The sequence below is a fragment of the Palaemon carinicauda genome, chromosome 6, assembly GCF_036898095.1.
Source record: "Palaemon carinicauda isolate YSFRI2023 chromosome 6, ASM3689809v2, whole genome shotgun sequence".
Taxonomy (NCBI): Eukaryota; Metazoa; Arthropoda; class Malacostraca; order Decapoda; family Palaemonidae; genus Palaemon; species Palaemon carinicauda.
In genome coordinates this window covers 170296869-170319376 of record NC_090730.1, presented here as the reverse complement: position 1 = coordinate 170319376, position 22508 = coordinate 170296869, and the positions used below count along the sequence as shown (strand labels likewise).

The 22508-nt window shown below is 39.8% G+C and overlaps 1 pseudogene; it reads left to right on the top strand.

Moving 5' to 3' along the window:
* Positions 1–22508, top strand: part of LOC137643346 (chitin synthase chs-2-like) — a 38074-nt pseudogene that overhangs the window by 7418 nt on the left and 8148 nt on the right.

Genomic DNA, 22508 nt, shown 5'->3' with positions numbered 1-22508 from the left:
ACTTTGACTAGAGTTAGTTCCTCTCTTGAGTAAATGCTAGACCTTTTATTTTTAAATACCTACTTAGGTCTTTTCAAGTTTTAAAACCATAACTACAGTATAACAGCAAAGCTTTGAATGGATTATCTATTTTCTGGCTTGAAATAACTTGCTAATAGACCAAAAAATATTAGCATCTAAATTCAATTTTTTTTTTACAGTATGCTTGGATATGGCTATTTTGGTTATTATCGCAAACATGGATCACGCTGCACATCTGGACTCCAAAGTGTGAACGTCTCGCATCGACCGAGAAGTTGGTCGTCTCTCCGATGTACAACTCCTTGTTGATTGATCTGTCACTTGCCCTCAACCGTCGCAGAGATGACGAAGGGGACGTCAAGACGGAGGAATTGAATCTTAACCCGGATGAACACGAAAATGAGGTAAACAACGTGTGCATAAAAGCAAATCTTATTGATAATATCACTAATTTATGATAATCATGTTGGCTGCAATTGTTTTCCATATAGTATACAGATGAGTTTACTTTGACACAATGTAGTTTTATTCATTGGTACAAGAAATGAGACTTTGAAAAGATATGATAAGATTGACACTTGCACTATATATTTTCAAAATGAAGTTTATTTTCCTTTAATATTCTCAGGGTGAATGTGAATATGGGTTACGGTATATTGGTGTTGCTATATGCTGACAAAGTATATTTCCTTCTATATGAATTTCAATTACAGGGACTAAAATCTAAACAGTACCTGTAATAAAACTCATTTATATTAGATTGGAACTGTTACTTGATTATTTCTTATATTTGTAGTAACACTGTTTTCTACCACTAGGTGTCACAGTATTACGAGACAATATCCATCCACACGGATTCATCCAACACAAACAACGCAAAAACGAAGTCCTCGGATCACATCGTTCGCATCTATGCAACGGCCACTATGTGGCATGAGAACGAAGAAGAGATGATGGAGATGTTGAAGAGTATCCTTAGGATGGATGAAGATCAGTCTGCTCGTCGTGTGGCTCAGAAGTACCTCAAGATTGTTGATCTTGATTACTATGAATTCGAAAGTGAGTGCTTGGAAGTATTCCATTATTGGACTAAATGTTTTTTAATTTTCGTTGAAAAGGTAGTTACTACGGCACTCTCAGATTTGGCTGTTGTTTCTAGTCTGAATGTTATCTTCAATTTTTATATACGGTATATCATTTTTTTGTATATTGTAGATATAATATAAAACCAATTTTATTAGCTGTTGTATAGCAATAAACCTTAGTGACTCCAGTAGTTGTCATTTCATAAACTGTATATTATAAATTCATTGAATTTTCATAAGTGCCATTTAACAAAGATTTCAAAGGCAAATATTAAACTTTACTGTTTAGCAATATACTGTATTATTATTATATTTTCTCTAGTAGACATAAGTAATGTTTGATACCTTTCATAGCAACATTTTGTCCAGTTAAGCTCACAAAAATAATTGCTTATTATTTTCCCTTTTCCAGCTCACATTTTCTTTGATGACGCCTTTGAAATATCTGATGAAAATGAAGATGAGAACGTAGTCAATCAGTTTGTAAAGCTACTGGTGACCTTAATGGATGACGCTGCAACCCACGTTCATCAGACGAACATTCGTATTAGACCACCCAAGAAATTCCCCGCACCTTACGGAGGACGCCTTATCTGGACGCTTCCTGGAAAGACGAAGATTGTTGCTCATTTGAAAGACAAGTCTAAGATTAGGCACAAGAAGAGATGGAGCCAGGTAATGAAACAATAGCCTGAAGGAGGAAAGAATTCTAATTACCAAAATGTAGTATATATCTTTCGTTATGCCATATTTTACAAAATGGCTAATAATGTAATTTAACCTAACATTGATTTTTTTTATTAACCTTTAGATTTGTGTAAAAACTAGTCACTCCTAAAATTTTTTTAAAAACTACTCATAAATAAATTTCTCCCGTACCTAAAACTTATCTAATTTAAATCAAACATGATTACAGGTGATGTACATGTACTATTTACTTGGATTCAAATTAATGGACCAGCCCATATCGGTGGACAGAAAAGAAGTAATTGCCGAGAACACCTTCCTTCTCACTCTAGATGGAGATATTGATTTTACTCCAAGTGCTGTCGCACTTTTGGTCGATCTTATGAAAAAGAACACTAACCTAGGTGCTGCCTGTGGACGTATTCATCCTGTCGGTTCTGGTAAGTCAGGAAGTCTTTTTTTTCATTAGATATTAACTAATTGTAGAGTTTGATCTTCTAGTTGGGCCTTTCAATTAATATTTCAATCATTTATAATTCTGTAGAGACTTTTTTTTTTAATTTAGTTAGCATTTTTATGAAAAGAGAAAGCATCGCAATGGAAAAGCTATTTTCTAGTTCAAATAAGATCTTGTCTTTTCTATTTTTATGAGCATTTACTTAACAATACTTTACTCCAAATATACAGGTCTTATGGTGTGGTACCAGATGTTCGAGTATGCTATTGGTCATTGGCTGCAAAAGGCAACTGAACATATGATTGGTTGTGTGCTCTGTAGTCCCGGATGTTTCTCACTTTTCCGTGGAAAAGCTCTTATGGATGATAATGTTATGGCCAGATACACATTGAAATCCAGCCAGGCTCGCCATTATGTACAGTACGATCAGGGTAAGTGAGTCGTCAGTTTAACTTTGATAAATATCTTAAATCTTCAACAACAAAATGTTAAAGAAGAAAAGATATTGTATTATCATATACATAGCTTACCTTTTAAAGGTCGCTCATGAATGGCAGAGGCAAGGGATAGTGACATTGCCCTAGCAATCTCGACAATGCCCTAGAGACTGACCATGTATTATATGATCAGCGCCCAAGCCTCCTCTCCACCCAAGCTAGGACCAGTGAGGGGCATGCAGTGGCTGCAGATGACTCAGCAGATAGACCTATAGGCTCCCCCAAACCCCCCAACCTTAGCTCACAAGGATGGTAAGGTTGCAGACACTAATTGCACTAACGAGTCTGAGCGGGACTCGAACCCCAGTTTGGCAAACACCAGACAGAGACGTTACCAATCAGGCCACAACTAGGGATGTAGTTTTAGTATTTTCACTTGTGAAATATGTTACTTAGGTTTTAAGTAAATTGATTTCTTAATATAGGTAATTAAAGAATCATTGTTTAATGCAGAACTGTTTTATATTTTTTCTGTACAGGAGAGGATCGATGGCTTTGCACACTATTGCTTCAGAGAGGATATCGAGTAGAATACAGTGCTGCCTCAGATGCCTACACTCACGCTCCTGAAGGTTTTTCAGAATTCTACAACCAACGTCGACGATGGGTGCCCTCAACCATGGCTAACATCATGGATTTGTTGCAGGACTATAAAAGAACGGTTCAAGTCAATGACAATATCTCCCTCCCATACATTTTCTATCAGGTAGGCATACTCTCAAAGCTACACAAATTGTTTACTAGTGAACTGTCTAACAAATATGAACCTGCTTGTGATGTTTTCTAAAAAAACATTTTACTTTTTCAGACTATGTTGATGGCTGGTACAATTCTTGGCCCAGGCACAATCTTCCTTATGTTGGTGGGTGCTTTTGTCGCTGCTTTCCGTATCGGTAACTGGCTTTCGTTCCAGTACAACATCATTCCTATTTTCCTCTTCATGGTGGTTTGTTTCACACTGAAGTCTGACATTCATGTAAAGTATGCAATTTAAATCAGCAATCAGTAGTTGATATATATATAGTACTGTACTTATTATTACATGAAAACCAATGTTATTAATGATGGAAATCTTTTTTAGCATATTAACTTTTGTTTCAGTTACATAATATTACATAATACAAGTTTCAGATAACTTTACTGTAATAAATTAAACTAACATATATAGAATTTGACTCCATGTTAATTTCTGCTGAGTATCAGTATAGTTAAATTTAACATGCTATGTTATCAAAGCCTTGTTTTATTTGTTTGTTTTTGTCAATGTTTTCATTAATGTATGGTATGTTTTTCTGTCTTTTCCATGGTATGTTTGTGTGTGGGAAAACTGTGGTACATTTCATCATTTGTTTAAATGGAAACAGTTAGTGGTAGCCCAGATCTTGTCTGCTTCTTATGCACTCATTATGATGGCTGTCATCGTTGGTACAACTCTCCAGTTAGGCGAGGACGGCATTGGTTCTCCGTCTGCCATTTTCTTGATAGCATTGAGTGGCAGCTTCTTCATAGCTGCTTGTATGCATCCTCAAGAGTTTAAATGTATTATCCCTGGTCTATTGTATCTGTTGTCCATTCCATCTATGTACCTCCTCTTGATCATCTATTCCCTTATCAATCTCAACAATGTCTCTTGGGGTACAAGAGAAATAGCCACAAAGAAGACCAAAAAGGTTTGTACAAATGTTAGTTTGTACGCAAACATGGGCATGAGGTTAGCTGTTACGAACGTATTGGTGGAGGGAACAGGCATTTCGCAAAATGTCAGGAAGCGGTTAGTTTTACTCTCGTTTACTAGGATGCTTATCTTTAACCCCATAGGAGTTGCATCTGAATGTTGTTTAGTTATTTAGACACAGAAAATGCATGCAAAAGCAATGAAGCTTGTAGTGCAAAATCTAAATGTTTTTTTTTTTCAGGTTGAATGTACTGCATGATTCTACAGTAACATTTATCTAATGCAGTATACTGTATGTATAAATTATGTGCTAAGTCCTTCTCTTGCATAGTCTCTCCAGTCTGCATTCATCTTGTGTTGTTTATACTTTTCTGCTTAATATTTTGACTACAGTGTAGAATTTACTCATATTCAGTGTACTTAAAATACTTGTTGTACCTTAAAGAATTGATTACACACAACACCAATCATCAGCTCATCGTAGCTCCATTTTTTCTCGTAAAATGAACCAGCTATACTGTACAGTTATTTCTATAACATAAAAACATCTCTCTGGAACCAAAAAATTCTATATATGAGACCCTGCTCATTAGAAAATTGGGTCAAAATTAATGAGAAAAAACTGAAAGACTTAAGTTTTGAGAATTTTGAGCAATATATTTTTTCATATTCGTCAAACCAACTGAATGGGATCTCACAAGGAAAATACAAAGATTTTGAAAGATTTGACTAAAAATACTAAGTTTTATTGTTGGAGCATGTTGGGAAGATTCCATTACATAGAATTTTGTGTCTAATTACTCGAAAATAGACTAAGGTCTAAAAATTTAGATGGGTTTGACATGAGCTGAGTCGAGTCGAGTACATTACTTGCCAGAAAAGTAATGTAGACAATGTTTTAATTAGGCCTCAATTTTCTATCATGCAAGGTTAAAGAATCCAATTTACTGACCAGGAAATAGTTTGACTTATTACACTGAGCAAAAAGTATATAATAATTTTGATGTTTACTGCTGACAATGTGCATTACCTGGTCCAGTACACTACTGACTCAATTAAAGATTCTTTCCCGAATCCCCTTTGCTTCCAGTGACTCTGCTTTCTGCTTTATACTCATTGTCCGAGTTGTCCAAGTTCAAATTTCTAGTGCTTCAGTTATAATCTCTTGTTTAAGAATAAATCCTTTGGTTAAGCTTTAGTAAATTGGTAATCTTTTTAATGAAAAATTAATATCATTTCATACCTAAGATGTATTGATTTTTTTATCTTTTTCTTTTATTCTTCCCCTTGTAAACAAAAATTTCTTGCTCCCCATTTTTCTGTGTTATGGAACTAAAAGTTAAACTGAAATTTTACTATTTTTTTTCTGTTAAAGCCACACTGAAATAACAGTACATAATACTAGTTCCAGTACATTTACAGCACAAACACAACCCGCATCTGTTGAAGTCTTATTACTCTGTAACAAAATTAAAAGTAGTTCGTGATGAGCATGTGTTAAAGTATCCGTGCCTTCAGCAGTCAAGAGAGATTTCACTACACTACAGTACAGTATTTTGTATAGTAATGTGAAGTTTAGAATACTGCTCCCCTGATGCTAAATAACCCATTTTAAAACTAAATAGGCTTATTTTAATGCATGTTTAGTTATAGGTTTATAATTATCTCTATGAATCTTCCCTGTTATTCGTATTGTTTCTCTCGGAAAGCTCGGTTTCATCAACATTTATTGTACCCATAAAACTGCTAAAAAGTTTCCTGTTTTCCTTCCCTTCAAAAGACTTAAGCCTCTAGTGAAGTAATAGGATATTCTAATGGTTAATGTCAGCCACTGATGTATAAAAGTAATGAAAGTGTCGATAGAACCGAGCATAAAGAGAAAAGTAATATAAACATCAGGTGTGTAAAGGAATAACATAATCTTAAAATTTTGTTCTTATTACACTTACTAACCTTTGGTATAATTACAATTGCATGCAGATTTCCTTTGCCTACATCCTTTCGGCTGGTTATGCCTTGGTGATGATTGTTGTCATAGTGGGCATGATGCTACAGTTTGCAGAGGAGGGCTGGGATACACCAACATCTATATTCTTTTTGGCAACTTCCGGATCTTTTGTAATAACAGGATTAATGCATCCAAAAGAAATCCTTTGCCTCCCGTGCGGACTAGTCTATTACTTGCTTGTTCCATCTATGTATCTTCTGCTGGTGGTCTATTCTTGTTTCAATCTCAATAATGTCTCGTGGGGGACGCGAGAAGTTGCAGCGAAAATGAGGAAAAAGACCAGAGAGGTACAATATTCTGTTTTTGCTGATCAAGTTGAATATATATGGGGTTACTCTTTTCACTCTTGAAATCTGATTATTTATTATTGGAAAGGCAATTATGATTGGACATTTCAGTAAGGAAAATAATCTTAGTTTATAATGAAATAAAGAATAACCTTCTAACTTTTAATCAGAACATTTTCATTGAACCTGTAATGGTTTTAATTACAAAGAAATATATGGGTGCACAGTTGCGTCCATGGGACGTATGTTTATATCTGTTCAAAATTGTAAGCTTAGTAGCATGTAGTGCTAATTTAAGAATATGATGCAATACCTTTTACCCATATCATAAACAGTATACAGAATATTCTTGCTTAAACTGTACCCATGATAAAGAATAATTTATAATAGGATGAGAATTTATTACTGGAAATTGTAGCCTATACTAATGCTTTAATTTTTTAGTTATTTATTTCTCTCATCGTTTTATTCCATTACGATATAATGGTATTTTTGGGCTCAAGCCATGTCGTCCTGATGGAAGTTCCTTAAAGGCAGCTTCCTAGGGTATATTACAACTACAGCGATATTCCCAGAGAATTTACCTTCAGGTACCCAGAATTCTAACTCCTGGAGCGAGTATCCCTAAAAAAGACCTTAGGGATATCGTAAATATCAGTGGACGTATTCTTGACACGCCTCATAGCAATCTATACCCCGAATAGAGTTAACACTTCGTAGGGGTAAAATGGCAAGAAAACGAAAACGATAAGAAAGGGGGGAGCCGTTCATAAGGCATCCCTCCTCACCGCTTCGAAAGCGTGCCCTGCGCCGCTCACGGCGCCATCTGTATTCCTTTTTGCGTAGCTCTACGACTCGGTGTATTTTCCCTGTTTACTACCTAATCTTGGAATTTTCTCGTTTATAATGCTTTCTCCAACTTCTTCTGCCTCGGATAAGTTGAGTATTATTTCTTTTATGTATAAATGTAGGCTCTTGGTTAAAATTAAAGTTATTAAAAGAGTTATCTTTGATACAAGAGCTGTTGCCTGCTGGAGGCATCATGGATGCTGTCGCTCGCTAGAATAGGATTTATTTGTTAGCAAGAGCGACGTTCCCAGCCCCCTTTGCGCTTAAATATTAGCTACTTAGCTTATTTAGGAATTCTGTTATGATGCGATAGTAATGTGCCTGGCGAAATTACCAAGGCTACCAACACTAGTCTTCGTAGGCTAGTTGTTGGCCTATGTACTTCCTGCATGATAATTAGTCTTCCAAATGTGAATTTATTGCTTTAAGCGTTAGGCAACGTTATACATATTAGTCCTTTTCGAGTACCTTCCAAGATAGTATTGATATGAGTTTCGGTGAATTAGGTAATCGATTCTCTTAGTGCCTAGGCTAGGTTGTCTTAGGTCATTATAATATTATCTGTTCCCCGTTTGCTCCCTTCTCTTAGGGGAAGGGGCAAACCCTTTCCCTCTGTTTAAGCCTTAGGCTTAACTCTAGTGGTTTATTTGAATTAATCTTCAAATATATCTATGCTGGGGTAGTACTGTACCTTCCCGTTCCAACAGTATTGGTTCAGAGGGTGACAGTACAACAGTGTTTAGTCTGAGCCCGGTTTGTCTGGCATGGGGCAGAGTCTCCCTTGCCGATTGACTCGGGCACTAAGGGTTCCCCCCTTAGTCCACCTTGTTGGGTTCCAGTAGTGATCCCTTTACTCGGTGACTCATCAGACTGTCCTTGCCGTTCCGGTCTCGGGATATGTTCCCTTTTCTGGAAAGGCAATTCCTTCCTTGCCGTGGTTCGTGGGAGGCAGCCAGTAGTGCCGGCCTCCCTCTCGGGTCTTTCTCTACTGAGATGAACTGTCTTAGTTTGGAATGACCCTTAACCAAGGTAAGGTTGGATAGGACCCTCTGTCCTTCCCTTCTCTTTTTCCGTTCATTGTGTCAGTCGTCTTCATCCTTGCCTAGCCTAGGTTGGGATGAGGAACTGACGTGGTCTCCTGTCGGCCGGCAAAGTGTGCCGACCGGCAGAGACCATTACTGTGAGTGCTGCCCGGTCCTTTCTTGGTCCCTCTATCGCTGCCGTCTGAAAATTCAGTAAGCAGCGGTTAGGAAGCTTGACATTGTGTCTTCCCCTTCCTTTCGGCACTCTTTCGGGTGCCGGGCTCAGAGACTTATAGTCTCTTAACCCGGCACTCACTCTTTTGTCTTAGTATGTGTTGTCCTTGCCGGCTGCCGGCCTACAGGCCGGCTGTCGGTGGGGAGGGGTGTTCTCCAGTTCTTTTGCTGTCGGTCGGCGTTGGGTGTATACCTTTGCCGGCCGGTCTATTGCTCATCTGCCGGCCACTACAAGTGGGGCCGGCAGCCGAGTGCTGCCTAGTGTGTGGGGGCTAGCCGGCAGGGTTTGTTTACTGCTGCCGGCCGGCCCGCGACACTGCCCAGTCAGCCGGCCACTAAGTATGATGGCCGGCAACTCTGTGCAAACCGGGTGGCTACGGTCTGGCAACCACTGCCGGCCGGTTCAGGCATGGGTTCTGGAGTTCTCCCCAATAAAGGTGATCTGAGGTTGTGTACTTGAGATCTGCCTTTCCAAAACAAGGGGGGGGGGGGGTGCTGAGCGGCAGTAGCCGGCTGGCATACCACCCTCAGGTACTGTATCAGTCCTCTCTTGGTGGTATATTCAACCAAAGGAGTTCATGATGTAGTAGGTTACAACACTGTCTTTTCTATCTTACTTGTGTTACTGGTATAATCACCTGGTGTCGCCTTACAAGGATAAAAGATAATTCTTTTATTCCTGGCCGAATGGTATTATTTTACCTTAGGTGTGAGCTACACCTAATTTCCTTCGGAAATACGTTCTCTGGTTATTCTAGTAAAGACTAACTATGTGACTTGGCCGGTGGGCTTCCACAGGTGTTTGTGTGGGTTTCACAAGTAGGTGTCTTTCCCTTATTCTTTTGTTGAATACTCATTTGTTACATGTGAATTAAAATTCACTTGATATTCATGGAAATTTTTCTTCTTTTACAGGAGGAGCATCCGAAGTGTGATAGTGTCTTCTGCAATGTCCGCAGTAAGAACTTTTGCGGACATACCTCGTGTAGGAGGCACGCAGCTTGTGCAGCCTCCAATGATGAACATCGTTACTGGGATCCGCAGGTATGTGCTGTATGTACTAACCTGCTATCAGAGGCTTTTGAATCCCCAAGGTCGGCGGAGTCAAGAGATGCAGCGAGGGAGAGGCTTCGTGTTTGGGTAAGGGGTTTTCAGAAAAACACCACTGGACCTTATCTTCCTAACGAGAAGATGAGGGCATACCTTTTCCCCAAGGCTTCCCCTGATGCTGTTGTTCCCCAGCCTCGGCCGGAGATCCCTCTGATCCAGATCCCAGTGGAGGAGGATGTCGCTGACGCCTTGCACGACATCCAGTTGGACGACAAGATGTCCGACTTGTCTGATCGTGCGGAGCAGGATCTCCTCGCAGAGGGCGAGGAGCAAGATCGAGATCCTATTGCTGTGGAGGAAGAGGTTCCCGTTTCATCAGACGTGCCGGTTCAGGTCCCTGAACCTATCCCCTCTACCTCGTCCGCTCTTCCAGCAGAGCTTGGACAGGCTCTCTCTTCCATCGTTGGTATGATCCAACAGATGCAGAAGGAGAATAATCAGAAGGCCGCTACTTTGGAGCTCCAGATGCAGAAGATCACAGCATCACGTGGACCTCCAAAGAAGCTCAACGTTAAGGACCTTCCTCTGTGCTCGGATGCCAACCCGTGGAGATATGCCGAGCACATGCCGATGACGATTGGGAAGATCGTCATGTCGGAGAAACTGGGTTCAGTTCCCCTTGAGGAGGTGGAATTCTGGCCCAGTAGAGGGGCCTACCCGGACTGCTATGTCCGTTTGAAGAAGGAGCCGGTTTCGAAGGAGGAGACGGAACCAAAGGAAGTGATTATCCTAGATCACTCCAAGGCTCAAGCCACCTTGACAGCTGCTTTAAAGGAGAGGGGGTTCTCAAACTCGAAGGTTGCCGCCTTGAGCAAGAAACACCCCTCCTTTGTATCCTCCCCAGCTAGGGCCTTCCCCTTTATGCAAAAGGGGTTTGCGGCCGTCATCAAGGCAGTTGAAGCTGGCAAGCCGTGCCCGTCCTTGGAGGAATGTAAACCTCTATCGCTGGCATTGCCAATGGATAACAAGGACTGGAAGGAGGTGCACCTTACTTTCTCGGTTGGGAAGTTAGACGCCGACATTGCAGGTCAGCAGTTCGGCGAAAACCTTCCCAAGTTGTCGGAATTCCTTCTTCGGAGGGAATTGGACACAAAGGAGCGCCTGGCAGCCTCGATGTCTCTCCAGACCAACATGGAGACGATGGCTAGCGACCCCAAGATGCCAGAGATGTTCATGGTTATGGCCAAAATCCATCTGGCCACAGTAACCAAGGACCTCTATTGCTTTGTGAAAGCAAGGAGAGCCTGTAGGGAGTTTGTGTTTGCCTCGGCCACAGTGAGGCACGAACCCAAGAGGCTAATTTCATCTAACATCTGGGGTAAGGATCTCTTTCCCAAGGACGTGGTCAAAGAGATCGTGGACAAGGCCGCCACTGAGAACCGCAATCTTCTCCTGAAGTGGGGCCTGTCCCTTAAGAGGAAGTCTTCTCCGGATGAGGGCCCTCAGCCGAAAGGAAAGGCGAAGAAGTCAAGGTTTTCCTCCCGTCCAGCCAAGTCCTTCAAACAGCAAAGACCACAGCAGCAACAGCCAGTTTTGCCTCCGGTTCCACAACTGGTAGCCCAGACCCCGACCACCTTCCAATGGGTTCCCCAAGCAATGTCATCAGCTTCCCCTGCATTCAATCCCGTGTTCGAGGGACAGTCGACCACGTTTCGTGCAAGACCCAGAGGAGCAGCTAGAGGGTCATCAAGACGCCCCTCTAGGGGACGAGGATTCAGAGGTGGTCGCGGCCAGGGAGGCAAGACTGCAGGACAGTCAAAGTGAAGTGTCGCCGGTAGGTGGGAGACTTCAGTATTTCCGGGATCGCTGGACCTTCGATCCCTGGGCCCACAGCCTTCTCAAAAATGGACTGGGTTGGAGTTGGTACAGTACTCCGCCCCTGTGCCCTCAATTTTTCCAACACTCCACCCCCGTTTTGGAGGAGTACATCCAAGATCTGTTGGAGAAAAAGGTGATCAGGAGGGTAAAGTCCATCAAGTTCCAAGGGAGGCTGTTTTGTGTTCCCAAGAAAGACTCGGGGAAACTCAGAGTCATTCTGGACTTGTCACCACTCAACAAGTTCATAGTGAACCACAAGTTCAAAATGCTAACGTTACAACACATAAGGGCCTTACTGCCCAAGAGGGCATATACCGTCTCCATCGACTTGTCAGACGCATATTGGCACGTTCCAATAAGTCGTCGTCTCTCCCCCTACCTAGGATTCAAGCTACAACAAAAACTTTACGCTTTCAGGGCGATGCCCTTCGGACTAAATATAGCCCCAAGGATCTTTACGAAGCTTGCGAGCACAGCTCTCAAACAGTTACGCCTAAAAGGGTTCCAGGTAGTAGCCTACCTGGACGATTAGTTGGTGTGGGCAGCATCCAGAGCAGAATGCTTGCAAGCTTCCCTACAAGTGATTCAGTTCCTGGAATATCTAGGCTTCATGATCAACAGAAAGAAGTCTCGTCTTTCTCCAGCTCAGAGGTTCCAGTGGTTGGGAATTCACTGGGATCTAGTGTCACACCGTCTTTCCATCCCGATGTCAAAGAGGAAGGAAATAGCAGGGTCTGTCAGGAGACTTCTAGGTTCCGAGAGGATATCAAGACGCGAACAAGAGAGGGTTTTGGGCTCTCTTCAGTTTGCATCAGTAACAGACCCTGTGCTAAGAGCACAGCTAAAAGATGCAGCGGGAGTATGGAGAACCTTTGCATCGAAAGAGCGAAGGGACGTAAAGAGACCGGTCCCACTTCGGCTACGTTCTCTTCTCAGACCGTGGTCTCAAGCCAGTCGTCTAAAGAGGTCTCTACCTCTTCAGCCACCCCCCCCGTCAGTGACAATCCACACAGACGCCTCAAAGGTAGGGTGGGGGGGTCACTCCCATCGGAAAAAAGGGCAAGGAATCTGGTCCAAGCTATTTGGGACCTTTCACATAAACTTTCTAGAAGCTATGGCAGTACTTCTGACCCTGAAGAAAGTATCCCCACGTCACTCGATCCACGTAAGGTTGGTACTGGACAGCGAGGTGGTTGTGAAATGTCTGAATCGGCGGGGATCGAGATCCCCACCTCTCAACCAGGTGATGTTAGCCATATTCCGACTGGCGGAGAAGAAGAAGTGGCACCTGTCAGCAGTTCACCTTCAAGGAGTCCGGAATGTGACCGCGGACGCTCTATCCAGGATAACACCGATAGAGACAGAATGGTCCCTAGACGCAGGATCATTCTCTTTCATCTTGAGTCAAGTCCCAGAACTGCAGATAGACCTCTTCGCGACGAAGGACAACAAGAAGCTGCCGAAATATGTGTCCCCATATGTGGACCCCGCGGCAGAAGCAATAGATGCGATGTCCCTCGATTGGAACAGATGGTCCAGGATCTACCTGTTTCCCCCTCACAATCTGATGTTGAGGGTCCTCAACAAACTGAGATCCTTCAAGGGAGTAGCAGCAATAGTGGCCCACAAGTGGCCGAACAGTGTATGGTTCCCTCTGGCTCTGGAACTACGACTGAAGTTCCTACCGCTCCCGGACCCAGTTCTGTCCCAGCAAGTCCAGAAGTCGACTGTCTTCGCTTCATTACAGAAGACCCGAACCCTGCAGCTCATGATTTTCTCTCCCTAGCGGTGAAGAAACGGTTCGGAATCTCGAAAGATAGTATCGACTTCCTGGAAGAATACAAGTGTAAGTCTACTAGGAGGCAGTACGAATCTGCATGGAAGAAATGGGTAGCCTTTGTCAAAGATAAGAACCCGCACGAGATCTCTACGGAGTTCTGCCTATCCTTCTTCATTCACCTCCACGAACAGGGGCTGGCGGCGAACACAATTTCTACATGTAAGTCAGCTCTAACAAGACCCATTCTATATGCCTTCCAGGTAGACCTCGCTAACGAAATGTTTAATAAGATCCCAAAGGCCTGTGCTAGGCTTAGACCATCAGCTCCTCCAAAGCCTATTTCATGGTCATTAGACAAAGTCCTTCATTTTGCCTCATTACTAGATAATGAGGAATGTGCATTGAAGGACCTGACTCAAAAAGTGATCTTCCTTTTTGCCCTTGCTTCTGGGGCCAGAGTTAGTGAGATTGTGGCCCTCTCGAGAGAGGAGGGCCGAGTTCAGTTCCTGGATGGGGGAAAACTGAACCTGTTTCCGGACCCTACGTTTCTCGCTAAGAACGAGTTGCCCACCAACAGGTGGGGTCCCTGGAGAATCTGCCCTCTGAAAGAAGATGCATCTCTATGTCCCGTAGAATGCCTTAAGGTCTATCTTCGTAGAACTTCAGACTTCCATGGGGGCCAACTATTCAGAGGAGAAACTTCGGGCTCGAATTTATCTTTAAATCAACTTAGGGCGAAAATTACATATTTTATTCGCAGAGCGGATCCTGACAGTTCACCCGCAGGTCATGATCCGAGGAAAGTTGCTTCATCTTTAAACTTCTTTAATTTTATGGATTTTGAACACCTTCGTTCATACACTGGCTGGAAGTCTTCCAGGGTATTCTTTCGCCACTATGCTAAGCAAGTGGAGCAGCTAAAGAGGTCTGTGGTAGCAGTTGGTTGCGTCGTTAACCCTGCTGTTTAACTCTGCGAGGAACAGCGGAATCATTTGGGACTTGGATTCTTGGGTGAATAGTTAGTTATATATGCTGATATAACTGGTAGTGTAGGCTCTCAGAGCCCACAATGACTGTTCCAACGTGATGGTGATGGTAACATAAGTACAGACAGGGTGCCAAGCGTTTGCCAACGCTATTGTCAGCAAAGTAGTAACATGGACGTTAAGTTGGATACCGGGGTATGTGTAAGTGACACATATGTTTTCTTTCAGATAATCATTCATCCATGCACTACAGTACTTGTGAAAATTGTTGGTCATCCACCTAGCATATGTACATATTTATGGTGACCATACCTATTTATTGTTTCTCAATAAACTTGTTCTCGGGAACCTTGCGTCTCCTTCACCTATATTTTTGATTTCATATTGTTTTTTGAGCATTTAGCCTATGTATATTAATCGGGGATATCTATAATAGCCTATTCCTTAATGCAAAGCCTGGATTATACTGGCTTATACTTTCCTTAGCAATAAGGACTCCACCCCTTTCTGAGGACGGTGGTAGTAGCAAGTTTAATCCTACGCAGATATAACCTTTTGTCTATTTTTACTTCGACCAGGGTGCTGGTCGGGACTTTTTCTTTTGGATACGGTAGTCCCGTAAGACTTCGCTTCATATAGAGTGAGACCACTATATGGTACTGGCTAGCGAGTGATTCATACATAGGTATATGTACTCTTCGTTCGTTTCTAGAGTCTAGTAGGACTCCTCCCTGTAGGGGGCAGGAAGCACTCTCATGGCTTATGATTAGTGAAAAGATGTATAACGGTAACATCTTAGGTCTGTCAGTCAAGTTGACTAAGAAACACTCTTGAGGAGTACGGCACGTATTGAGAATCCACAGATACAGTAATGCTCTGGTATACTTCCATCAGGACGACATGGCTTGAGCCCAAAAAACGGATTTTGAGCGAAGCGAAAAATCTATTTTTGGGTAAGATAGCCATGTCGTCCTGATGGACCCGCCCTGCTCCTTTTCAAAATAAATATGAGTGAAAAGGATAGTAGGACCCCTCCCTACATACAGTATCTGTAGCACCTCGTGTATCGCTACAAGGAATACAGATGGCGCCGTGAGCGGCGCAGGGCACGCTTTCGAAGCGGTGAGGAGGGATGCCTTATGAACGGCTCCCCCCTTTCTTGTCGTTTTCGTTTTCTTGCCATTTTACCCCTACGAAGTGTTAACTCTATTCGGGGTATAGATTGCTATGAGGCGTGTCAAGAATACGTCCACTGATATTTACGATATCCCTAAGGTCTTTTTTAGGGATACTCGCTCCAGGAGTTAGAATTCTGGGTACCTGAAGGTAAATTCTCTGGGAATATCGCTGTAGTTGTAATATACCCTAGGAAGCTGCCTTTAAGGAACTTCCATCAGGACGACATGGCTATCTTACCCAAAAATAGATTTTTCGCTTCGCTCAAAATCCGTTTATTATTGATCATTATACTGTAGTTCTGATACATAATACGCTTCAGCATTCAATTCCTCTTTATAACATTCTTCATAACTAAACATAGGAACTCGAAGCCGAGCGTAAAGCATTAGAAGAGGCCAAGAAAATGAAGAAGAAAGAAGGATTCCTGAGCTTCCTTCATAGGGATGCTTCAGCTGATGAAGACGAGGGCTCCATTGAGTTGTCTTTTGCTGGGCTTTTCAAACTTATGTGTTGTGTACATCCAAAGCCTAGCAATGAGCAACAACAACTAGCCGGTGCCGTTATAGTATGTGGCCTACCTTTCGAGTGTGGCCTACGGAATTTTTTCTCTGATATAGTATGTGGCCTACATACTGTTATTACGAATATTGATCATGTAAGTACACATGGATTTCAGTATTTAACTATGTAGTCAATGTTAATGTTGTGTAAGAGGGGGTTCAACATTTTTATTTATATGTAGGTCCGAAAGAGGAAAGAGACGATCTTGTGAATCCATACTGGATGGAAGACAAAGCTTTGAAAAGAGGAGAAGTAGATTATATGTCTGGTGTAGAGGTGCAGTTCTTCAAGGACCTCATTGAGAAATATTTGTATCCATTGGACAAGAATGCAACTGAACAGGTATGTTTGTGTCGACTTTGTTGTTAGAATAGAAGTTCAACTCTAAAGCAAATACTACGGCCTCTGTTTAATTCTTTATTAGCATAATTTAAACATTAATTTGTTAAAAACAATTTGGAATTCATGATTTATAAAGTATTTTCCTAAGCCTTCAATAATAATGAAAAAATGTGAATTCTAATCATATAATAATAAGCTGATGATTTTCAGAACATTCCCATGAATTATTGCTATGAATTTGTATGTACTGTACATATAGATGATTTAATATAATTTTTTTAAGCATTAGGTTTTACCACTACATACTTGGTATGTATGCATTTTTCTTACCTTTACAATTAATGTGGCCCTATTTATTAGAAAAAGTTTTAGTACAATATTTACTTTCATTAATTTTAATGCCACGTACAGATTTCAATACCGTGTAGTATTTCAAGAGGTTTACAAAATTGGGTATCAAACTTATTTCAAATGTACAATGACATTAATAGTACATTAGTTGATTTTGGCAGTACAATTTTGTATTGTGAAATATTTGATTGTGTATATTTATGCTCATTCAGATACTGCTTATGAATGTCAACTGGTTTCAGCGTGGCTAAAATACTGTAATTCATGATTACTGTATGATTTCAAATTAATCATTCGTGTCAATTTTTTCAAGTAACATAGTAATTTATAAGATATACTGTACCCGGAACTATCGGATGAATAGATAGTCTGGGCTATGTTAGCGTAAATGGTCAGAGAACATAATTTGAAAGTGTCGTAACTACTAAGTTCAAACTGCTGGTATAAAGAATAGCATTACTTTTCCAAACATTATTAATCTCCCACAGACTACACGCATACCCCATTTTTATTAAACATTGAGTAGTATTAGGCAGCAGTGGATATACAGAACCATATACTGAATGGTACCTTATGGCTTGCCCTACGGAGCCATACTCTAGAATCCTCTTGTTTGAAGAGGCAGATAAAGGCATTTAGGATGTCAAAATTCTCTGATCCCACAAATGATTACAGTCCCAAATAAGGTGTTGCTATACTTATGGATTTACTGTGATGGAATGACAGGCTGACAGTAGATGTCAGAAAACTAGGTACTTTTATTTATAGATTTTAACATCATAGAAGGGGGCTATAGATGCATATCTTATACATACAGATGTCAGGTGTGGTTATATTAGTGTAGAATAAATATTCATTATTTTATATGGCAAAACCTTGTTTCATAAGCAGAATTAGATTAGAATAAAATGATTCCATCACTAGATTTCATAATGGTTCTAGTCTTTGTTTTTTTCCCTATTGCATGCTCCTAGATTAAATTATTTCATGACACCTACATATTAATACCAATGAAATTTCAACTATGAAGAATTTCACTTGCAAAGTATTTCGTAAAATGTAATAAAAACAGTAATGTTGTATAATCCAAAAATAATGAAAGGGGAATTAAACCTTTAAAATAATGATATTAGTGTTTCTTTTTTTTTTTTTTTTTTAATTCAGAATACTTTATAACAGGTTTACCCATGCTGTATACATATTAATTATATTGTAGTTTTTAGTTAAACATACCTGTATTGTATTATTTTGCTTATATACTTGAAGTCATATACTGATTTGTTGGATGTAATATTGATGTCAATAAGAATGCTATGAACCAAGTTTAGAATCATTACTATGCATATATTTTCTTCATCGATTTTAGCATTGAAATTTAAGAGGGACAGCTTTCACTTAAAACTCATAATGATGCTTCAACACCTCCGAGAGCCAAATAGCAACGAGAAAGTCTCGAGTATCCAGGATTGGTACCAACCAAGCTTCCTTTTTGAGCTAACTTCAGTTTAATGTCGGGCTGTGATGCATGTATCATATAAGTGTCACTGCATGATCTATAACTGCAGTTATTGGTAATGGGAAATATTTCATTTACATCAATAGGGCCGTTTTCTTTGACGAGTATATGGAAGGGTCTCATGGTGTTTAACAATTCATCTACTAGTTCATTCAAAAGCCTTCTCTTCGGGGGAATAATTGAGTGTTTGAAAGGATTAATATGTAGGATACAGTATACTGTGGCCTTTTCTAATCGGAAGTTGATATCGCTCTTTCCTTTTTATTTGTAAATATTATTTTCATTTTCACCATCAATTGGAGCCATTTTTTTTTTTCCATGCACTTATTGATAAATTAGAAAATAGCAGTTTAGAGTAATAGTTGTAGAATGGGTTTTCTGTTTTCTCACATATGACACATTCCCAGTATGTTTAATATTAAAGTTTCATTCATTACTTGAAGATACTCTAAGTAAAGATTGATCGCTAGTACAGTGATTGCATGCAATCATACATGCATGACAGAGAAACTAATACCAAGGGTAATTTCACAAATGATTTAGCATGAAAATCAAGATTAAAATTTAATGGAATGAAAAACTTTAGGTAATTTTAGGTTTTATCTCTTCAGGTCAAACTACGTAGTTTCTTTTCATTATAAATACTGGAGATTTGTGGAGAAATAATCTACCTATTGAGTAATCTTTAATTAAATAGGTACAGTCGAAAATGATAGGCCCATAGAATACTAGAACAGTCACAAATTTGAATATTATTTACATTGAGTATTGGAATTAGTTAAACACTTCTGTAAACTGATACAGTACATATAAAACAATACAGTATGTACATGAATAGAATAGATAAACATTTCACACATGACATATTTTACAATATCTTCAGAATTGCCGTGAATCAAAAGCGGTAAATGAAGTTTAAAGTGTTGTACAGATGCCGCTTACAATACAACTTATACTGACAATAGTATTTCGTTACCATGAGAATTTATGTACAGTAAATTCACGTTTCTAAGACAATTGGCATCTTGTATTAATATATGCGCTATAAGTAATATAGAATATATTTTACTGGTCACCAACATTTCTATGAATATTAAAACTTTTATTAAACTATACACCATGATTTTCCCAATACTTAGTCAGTATCATGGAAAGTTTGTTAAAACCTCACTACATTACTGGGATAGTGTAAGGTACTCTTTCTCTTTGGAAACCATGCAGTCTTTCATTTTAATGTTTCTAAACGTGATCTTTTAGAGTCTTCCCTAGTATTTTGTATACGCACACCCGGAGAGGTTATAGTTAATGGTACATAGTAGAGGGACTTGTCTCTTCAAGTTCAGAGAAGGTAGTGCACTTCAGCAATGTGATCATTCACTGGATAGGATGAGTTACTGTATTTTCATTATGGTTCATGGGAAATGGTTGTTAATGTATCATTTCTTGATCACTCTATTTAGTGTCATCAGTACTTTTCTTGCCTGTCCTTATAACAATCTTCATAAATGGCTGATCTGAATCGAAAAGGTGCAGATCTTGATCAAGGGCTTGGGCATGTCTCTACTAATCCTTTTCCTCTTCCACCTCTCTTCACCTGTAGAAAAAAGTGGAGCAAGAATTAAAGGAACTTCGAAATATAGCTGTCTTCTCCTTCAGTATGATGAATGCTATCTTTGTTCTTATTGTCTTCCTGCTCCAGTTGAACAAAGATACTATCCATATTGATTGGCCATTGGGTGTGAAGACCAATATCACCTTCATCGAAGAAACCAGTGAGGTAGGTAGGCTGAGGCCATGTAGACTTAAGTAACCATGATCGTAATCTGTCTGTGATGAGTGTGGCACGTGTCTTCCGAACAGAAAAAAGTCGAGGTGGAATTAAAGGAACTGAGGAACAAATCTTTCTTTGGATTCTTCATGCTGAACGCGCTCTTTGTCTTAATTGTATTCCTTCTCCAACTGAACAAGGATAACCTTCACATCGACTGGCCACTGGGAATCAAGGAAAACATCACCATTATACCAGAAACTCAGGAGGTAAACTGGCTTAAAGTCAGAATGCCATCCCCACTCCTTTCTCCTACTAGCTGTGGCACCTAAGAATTACTACTACTCTCTTCCACTTAAATATCTGTGTCAGCTCATTGTGCCCTTTAGCACTTTATAAAGAGCTGGCAAAGGGAAGGTTGCCTATCGTCCATTCTTCCGTCCCTGCATCTACCTTCAGGCATTTGGAACTGGTTGACTGGCTTTAACATTTCAGACCCTACATGACCTTACTAGCAATGACCCAGCATGAATCCTTTCAGGCTAAACGTACGCAACGGATATTTGATGAGATTGACTATGTTATTCAAATGACTGCAACCATTTTCAAGTTCATTACTGAATTTTCTTTTCAACCTTGTGATAATGACTAAAGCATACAGTGTCAGAACACATGACAAGAACCTTTGTTTAGACTATGCTGCTGTTAATGTCATATTAGTCAATGATAGTGAGCAAAATTATAATTGTCCAGGCACAATAAACCTTGGAGATTATAAAGCATATTTGACAGTAAGTAAAGCATATCCGGTATCAACAAACTGCAAAGATTAAAGCTACTGATTCCTGTCAAAGCCTCATGTTAAAAAAATGCAATTAATAAGTACAATACGATATTTGACAGTGATGAAACATTTTGGTAAATCAATTATCCTTTTCGTGGGGAAAAAGAATAACTCCTTATGAAAGGCCTGACCTAATGAGGTTTTATATTGTAATGATGAGTGGTAAATGCTAATTTATTAATACAGTATGTATTATGAACTCAAAATTAAAATGCGAAAGGATGAAATTCAGCTACTATAAAATTCCGGTACAAACATACCTGGATTTTTTCCGTTCAAGATGAAAAATTACAGCACTGTTGTCCATTGTATTTCAGTGAGGAACTTGAATGTGGCAAATTTATTCCTGAAAAAAAATAATTTTTGTACCACTGTGAATTAGAATTTTATGTTTGCTAATTTCTAAACTATATTGAATATGCTTTTAGATTTAGCTTTGCTTTTTTTCCTTCAGCTAAATTTCTGAAGAAATAAAATTTCAGGCTTTTCTGCCTTCAGATTAGGTTGATAACGCTGGCATAGTTTCTGAGTGCAATTCCTCAATATATGATTTAATCAACAGTCCTGTATTGCAATTATAAGGGACTTGTGGAATTACAGTGCAGTATAGAAAAATGTGTATCAAAAAAAATTGTTCAAAGGGTTACGCAAACCATTGTTTTAAGATAGCCTTTTCCTATTAATCAAACAGTGGAGCAGAACATTTCAAGATTTCAGATGGTAATCTCCTTACATTAACCCTTTTACCCCCAGGCTATTTGGAAATTTCCAACCCTTAACCCCCAGGGGTTATTTTTTTTTTTTTCAGGCACATTTTGCAGTATATTTTTTTTTAAATTGCTCTAACAGCCTTAATTTTCATCATAGAGAGGTCAGGTTGGTCTCATTCTCTTGGAAAATGCCTGAAGTCTCTAAAAAAATTATCAAAAATATGCAAAAAAAAATTTAAATAGCATTTTTTTGCAAGAACGTACCGGTACGTCCATGGGGGTAAAGGGATGAGTTTCGTGAAATGTACCAGTACGTCCTTTTGGGGGGTAAAAGGGTTAATATATTGGAATAGGTACTGTAGCGGGTAAGTGCTCTATCAGAAGTTTATAGGTAAATATTTGAATGCACCTATTTTAACAGAGGATCACACTCGCCATCTGCCCTCCAGAAAATCCTTTTGATGATATTAAAATCTGATTGTTAAAACATCATTTTTAGCTTCCCTCGATTCATCATTGTCCACGTGTCTTATCTTCCTCCGATTCAGTCCAAGATTAGAGTTGTCTGTTCATTACATCCTGTAATATAGTCACCTTACTGTTCAATGTGACCCACAACTTTCCCGGTTTCAAGATGAATGTCTACCTTTTTTCATAAACAGCTGTTGTTGACCACTTATCACTTTTCCCTCTTGTTCTAATTCTCTTTGTGTCTTGTTAC